General features: G+C 48.1%; 1 long non-coding RNA gene across 1 annotated transcript; it reads right to left on the bottom strand.

The window, feature by feature from the left end:
- Nucleotides 1-1,080: 1,080 nt before the first annotated feature.
- Nucleotides 1,081-5,886, bottom strand: LOC141568109 (uncharacterized). The gene is made up of 4 exons (XR_012491125.1): nt 5,438-5,886; nt 4,038-4,214; nt 3,545-3,638; nt 1,081-2,163 (listed from the first exon to the last, which is right to left on the bottom strand). It is a non-coding gene; the product is annotated as an uncharacterized LOC141568109 (long non-coding RNA).
- Nucleotides 5,887-6,323: the final 437 nt, after the last annotated feature.

The following is a 6,323-nucleotide window of genomic DNA, read 5'->3' as shown; positions in this document are numbered from 1 at the left end:
AGTGGGGCACATTCTGAACAGACCAAGCGCTCCAGAGCATGAAGGCCACTCTTGACTGCCTTGAATGTCGTCAGTGCCTTGCACTGGGAAGTGCTCAAAAAGTATTTGTTTGCTGGCATTAAATGCTGGAAAGGCACAGGGGGTCCATATGGAGCGAGAAGTACATTAACTGTGCTGGGGCCCAAGGGTTCCTGGGGGTTTCCATTTTGATCCTTGGGGTGGGTCACGATTGTTTTGCCCTTTTGAAGTGGGCTGTCCTGACCTGCTCACCACTGTGCACTACCATGAAAAGCCTGCCTCCACGCTGGTGGCCGCATGGAATGATGGTGCGCAAGATGCGGAAACGGTTCTAGCTTTGCATCAATATGGGAGGAACAAGAAAAAAGTCAAGGGAGATTGAATAAGCTCTCTGTATACCCACCTTTAATGTATTTTATTGAATCATTTTATATGATTTACATTTATTTTATATGAATCATTTTATTCATTGAGATGAACAGTCTTCATTTTTTTAAAGTGCTGATTTCACAGGAAAATAAGCTAACCATCCATGTCTAATTAAAGCACGAGGTAGAACTGTCTTGTAGCTTGGTGTATGCACGGCTGGGTGTGAGGAAGTAGTATAATAGCCTGTATGCAGCTCCCCTAACAGACCTGTAATGTGAAAGACGCCATCTACCACACTAGGAGGGCCTGAGTTGCTGGAATCTTCTGCCAAGGGCTAAAGGCCAGTGTCTACCTATCATTCCAGGAGGCTGGAAATGTTTTGGTTGAACTCTCACTCAGCATATTCCTCTGTTGAGTAGTAACTTCTTTCCTTTATTTGAAAATGTATAATTTAACATTTCATATTGCTGTAGTGTTTTTATTCAGGGGTGGAGCCAAGCATTGGGGAGCCTGAAGCTCATACAATTTTTGTAATCATCCTTAGCACAAAGAACAGAAAATTACAAATGCAAAGCTAGGTACAAAAGAGAATATTTATTTATAATGAGAAATAAATGTCAATAATTACGAATTTTAAGAAGCTGAAAAATATCACAAAATCCAGGAAAAACATCATAGTTTTGTTAGCGCCCTCATACCTGTGTCCTACTTGTTTCCTGCAGTTTTTGACTTCATGTTCTTTGATCAGCTTTGCAATGCCATTTGCATACAGAGATTAGAAATAGAATTAAGTCTTTCTTCTGATTGATTACAACTTTAATTATTACTGACAGTTGGGAGGCATGAAACATGCAACCCCATACATTAGGGGTACCTTGTTTCCAGTACCGATTGAAACAAGCTTGTCGATATGTGTGAATTCTGACCAATACTCTTCTGTGCAATTCCCAGGAGAAAAGGAGACCCAGCCATGTGGTTTATGCCCCTCATCAGTTGTGTTCCCAAGGGAGAAACTGTCTGCTTTGCCTGTCGGCTCAAATAACTGTCTCAGGCTTAGGATTCACGTGATTGGGTCTGAACATTTCACTGCCCACACATTTCTGGTGCTGGGAGCGGTGGAACGCGTTTCTGTCATGACGTGTCCTCTGGCCGTATTTAAGATTCATTTCAGCAATTCAAATGTCCGCTGCCGTGTGGGAATCTATTCTGAGAACTGCATCCAGGTGAGAGGTCTTAGCTGCTGGCTGCTGGGAAGCCCACAGCGCGGACGGCTCGCTCATCTCCCCTTCTGCAAGCTCTAATGTCTGACCCCCCCAGGGTGGTCACACACTTGCCTCATTGCAGTTGTCATTTTGTTGTTGGGCCCTCTCATGAGTGACTTTGTGGATTATTTTGGAGGACTCCCAGGCATCTTGTCATGCAGACTGTGCTTCCTCGAGCTGGCCACTTTCAGTTCTTTGTCCTCCAGGCTTCTCAGCTACCTCTTCCACCTGCCTCTTCCAGGTCATTTTACCCCATCCAGGTGGCCTTGTTGGGCAAAGTGTCCTTCAAGTGCTCTTCGGTCCCCTGTGTGGGTCCCACAACTAATCGCTGGGAAAAGCACACCTGGGACAGTAGGGCCACTCCCAGTGCGATGCCATCCTCCCTGTGTGGTCTCAAGCTTTCGAAGGCATAGTCTCTCTCCTGTGTAACTCCCTGTATTCCTAGACTCCAGGTGCTGTGCTGGAAGCCCCTCTCACTTAGCACAAGACAAGGGGTGAAACCCCTCCCCTCCACCTGCACAGAGAGAAACAGTGCGGCATCCTCGCTCCCATCCGTTGTGTTCATTCACAGCCTGGAGGAGGGGCGAGGATCCTGCTGCAGGGCTGACTAAAATCGCTTAGCAAACCCAGCATCGGTGTGGTAACACCTCAGTCTGGGTTAGAGGAATTTGCCATCTATCCTGCTTCTTCACTGAGACGAAGACAGAAGCAGTTCCAGTTTAACTCCGTAGTTCAGAGTCACAGGTATCTCTACATTGTTCTTTTGCTCAGTCAGGCTGTATCTAACACCACTGGCCTTGCACCACCCATCACCCCTGGATAGCCCCACGCAGAGCACCCCTAACCGAGGGCTATCTTTACTGTCTGCATTGCTCAGCACTCTTCTTACCCACCTCTGGGCGTATTTCCATCCATATCTGACCTGGCACCACAGTGGTTGTGTCACTCCTCAGCAGGTGTGCAGAGGTTTCCTGTGTCACACAACTTACTAAATGTCAGAAGTTTGCTTTGCAGTCACACAAGGTGAAATGTGTGGGTGCTGATGACGGTGGTACTACCAGCTAGTGGTGGAAATGTTGTTGAAAATGGTGGTGTTTAACGTGGTGGTGTAGAGGTAAGGGAGGTGGTGGGGTGATGGTGGAGGTGATAGTGTCAGTGATGGAGATGGTGGTGATGGTGCTGGGGGAGATATTGGTGGTGGTGGTGGTGCTGCTGAGCTGGTAGAGGTGGTGGTGTTGGTGGAGATGCTGATGGCGGTGATGAAGGTGGAGGTGGTGGTGTCAGTGTCAGTGTTGGTGGAGATGGTAGGGGTGTTGGAGGTGAAGATGGAGATGGTGGTGTTGGTGTCAGTGTTAATGGAGGTGGTAGTGGAGATGGTGGTGTCAGTGGAGGTCGGTGGTGTCGGTGAAGGTGGAGGTGAGAAAGGGGTGGTTTGGACGGTGGTGGTGTGACCTGTGAGGCTGTGGCAGAACGGACACAAGCAGGAACCCCCTACGCTCCAGGGTGCAGATTTCCACAGAACGCAGTCTCCACCCAGGAATACCTCACAGCAAAACAACTACAAACCGTAGTTGGAAATGAATTCAATAAAGGAGAGTCAGCAGATAACACACGTGGGAGAATTTGCATCCCAAGACTCCAGAAGGAGAGATTTGAGGTCATGGAAAGAGAGAATAGTCAGAAAAGATTTCATAAGTCCTCTGATTCTTGAAATACACTAAGTCCCAAGCCGAATAAATAAAAATCCATGCCTTGTAGTGGATTTTCTGAACTTCAAAAACAAAGAGAAAATCTGAAAAGCCACTGGGACAGGTGGTGAAAGCTGGTGTCCTCCTGGGACCATGGCTTGTAGATCAGCAACTGGAGATCAGCAAAAGGAGAAAATGGGATCATACCTTAAAAGTGCTGGGGAAAGTAGCTGCTGGCACACAAGATGTTTTCAGGCACAGAGACTCTTCAAGTGTAAACACTCGTCCCCAAGGTCTTTGCCTGAATATAAAGAAAAACTGAAGCTTGAACTTCAGCAAAAAGGAAAGTAATCCAAACGGGTAAGAGTGGGACACCCAAAACAGTGATGAGGAAAGACCATGTCGGCAAATCCAAACAGGTATTAATTATAAATAATATTCAAAACGTATCTGGGTAGATTTTTTAAAAGGTGATAGAACTGAAATATTGGGAAACAATAAATATAGAAGATGACGAGAATTTACAGGAATGGAGTCAAAGTCCTGTCTTCTATGGGACCAGAACACAGGTGATTATCTATGAACTGCGAACTGTGTTAAATCATCACGTTAAACAGTTAAGAATAACCCTTCAAAGAATACAAATGGGATGTACAACTCCTAGACCAGTGGGAATAACATGAGAACAAAGAAGACTTACCAATAAAATGGGAAGCAGGAAAGGAGGTGGGCAGGAGACCAGGGAATGCTGCTGAGTGCAACATACAAACGAGACGGTGGAAATCCCTCCACTATCTGGGCCGAGTCAGGCCAGGCCAGAGGTGGTGGCGGCCCCTCCTGCAGCGCCTAGTGAAGCCCAGTTCAGCTCACAGGGGACCTGGGAACCCCACAGGGAGGGCCAGGGAGGTGGAGACACAGCGGATCAGACATGCTCATGCTGTGCTGGGTCCTGGTCCTGCCTCCACTCTGCACAGCCGTCTTTCTCTGAGCCCCCGGCCTCATTTCCAAACCAGCATGTGGCTCTTAGTTATCTCTGTGCATCTCGTGGGCCCTTCGGGGTGGGTATATTGCTGCATCCCTGGTCAGCTTAGACTGAGGGAATAATCAAGTGCGTGACCCGACAGAGTGTGCTACATGATCTCCATTTTCAGAGGAAACAGGCCATACTCAGTATAAACCTGCTGTCTGTTCTCTGGGCATCTGTGCCCCAGGTGATTCCTGGGGCGTTGTACCACCCCTGAGTTTCAGGAATAAATGTATGTCCTTCCAGCTAAATGAGGATGGAAGGCAAAGGACCACAGGGTCTATGAGAAAAACCGACTCCTTTCTGCTCACATTTTCAGGGGTTATAGAATTTAAAATTGGCTCCTTAGAGCACGTGAACTCTATAATCCAGATATGGCACAACCTGCTTCTATTTTAGGAAGCTGTTTGAAATCTGTTCCATTAAAGGATAAACCTTTTGCTTCCTCCCTGGGCCCATTTCATCCTACCTCTTTGTTTCCTTCCTGTGAAAAAGCAGGCAAAGAGAAGGCAGAAACGGGCGTTTCCACCTCCCCTCTTTTCTTGCTTTGCGAAAGATCGTTCTTGCCAGGCTGCAGTGAGAAGCCTGCAGCCCTTCGGTAGAAATAGGCTGGGCTCCTGGGCCAACCCAGAGCTGGACTGGAAGACACAGCCTTGGCAAACCTCTGGGTTCTGAGTGATGAGTCCCAGCTGCCGAGGGCCACAGGATTTACAGGAATTTGGGGTATTTGCACTGGGGAGAGGGAGCTCTCAATGTCAGTTCCCTTAGCATTTCCACAAGCCCCACTGGCCTTTCCAGGCTCCTGCCGGAGGCGACTCAGCCATGGGCTTCGTCCTCAGACGACCCACAAGCTTCTCCCTCATTAACCTTAAGTGTCTTTCTTGCAGGCTGGCCTTCCTTCCTTCCTTCCTTCCTTTTCCTTCCTTCCTTCCTTCCTTTCTCTCTCTCTCCCTCTCCTTCCCTTCTTTTTTCTCTCCCTTCCTCCCTCCCTTCTTTCTTCTCTCTTCCCCTCCCTCCTCCTCCCCCTCCTTCCTTCTATCCTCCCAATTTTATTTTATCATGGTAACAGCACTTACCATGTGACCTTTCCTCTGAACACCTTAACTGTACAATACATGAGTGCTGACCACGGGCCTACGTACAGCCAGCAGGGCTCTAGAACGTCTTCGTCTTGCTTGACTGAAAGCTTCCGTAACCCCGCATTTCCCCTGGCCACCGCCATGCCACTCTTTGATTCTATGAATTTGACTATTTTACATTCTCACATACATGCAAACGTGCAGCATCTGTCTCTCTGGCTGACTTGTTTCACCAGCAGAATGTCCTCCAGGCTCCCCCGTGTTGTCGTCACATCCTGCAGCATTTCCCTCTTTATAAGGCTAGGTCGTCCTTGCATGTGTATGCACATTTCCTTTATCCGTTCATCTGTCACGGACACATGGCTGCTGTGACACGTGGCTACTGTGACACATGGCTACTGTGACTCGTGGCTACTGTGACTCGTGCTGCTGTGACACGTGGCTACTGTGACTCGTGCTGCTGTGACTCGTGCTGCTGTGACACGTGGCTACTGTGACTCGTGCTGCTGTGACACGTGGCTACTGTGACTCGTGCTGTTGTGACACGTGGCTACTGTGACTCGTGCTGCTGTGAGCGTGGGAGAGCTGAAACCTTTCAGATCCTATGGAAACCAGTATGGAGGCTCCTCAAAAACATACAACTAGAGCTGCCTTATGGTCCAGCAGTCCCACTCCCGGGCTTGCATCCTCTTCTCTTTCTGTATGAAGCACATTTTAAAAACACCTTACTTTTTTCCCATAAGAAATACCATGTGGCCTTTCAGTATTTTTGTTCGGAATAGTTTTGTGACCGTTTTTTTTTTTTTTTGGTTTGTTTTTGAGCTCCTACTATGTGCTTCCACGATGTCTGGGAGCTGGCCCCCCATGCCGACCAGTCTGCACT

This window comes from Rhinolophus sinicus, linkage group LG13 (genome assembly GCF_036562045.2).
Source record: "Rhinolophus sinicus isolate RSC01 linkage group LG13, ASM3656204v1, whole genome shotgun sequence".
In the NCBI taxonomy this organism is placed as follows: Eukaryota; Metazoa; Chordata; class Mammalia; order Chiroptera; family Rhinolophidae; genus Rhinolophus; species Rhinolophus sinicus.
This window is presented reverse-complemented; position numbering and strand designations above follow the sequence as displayed.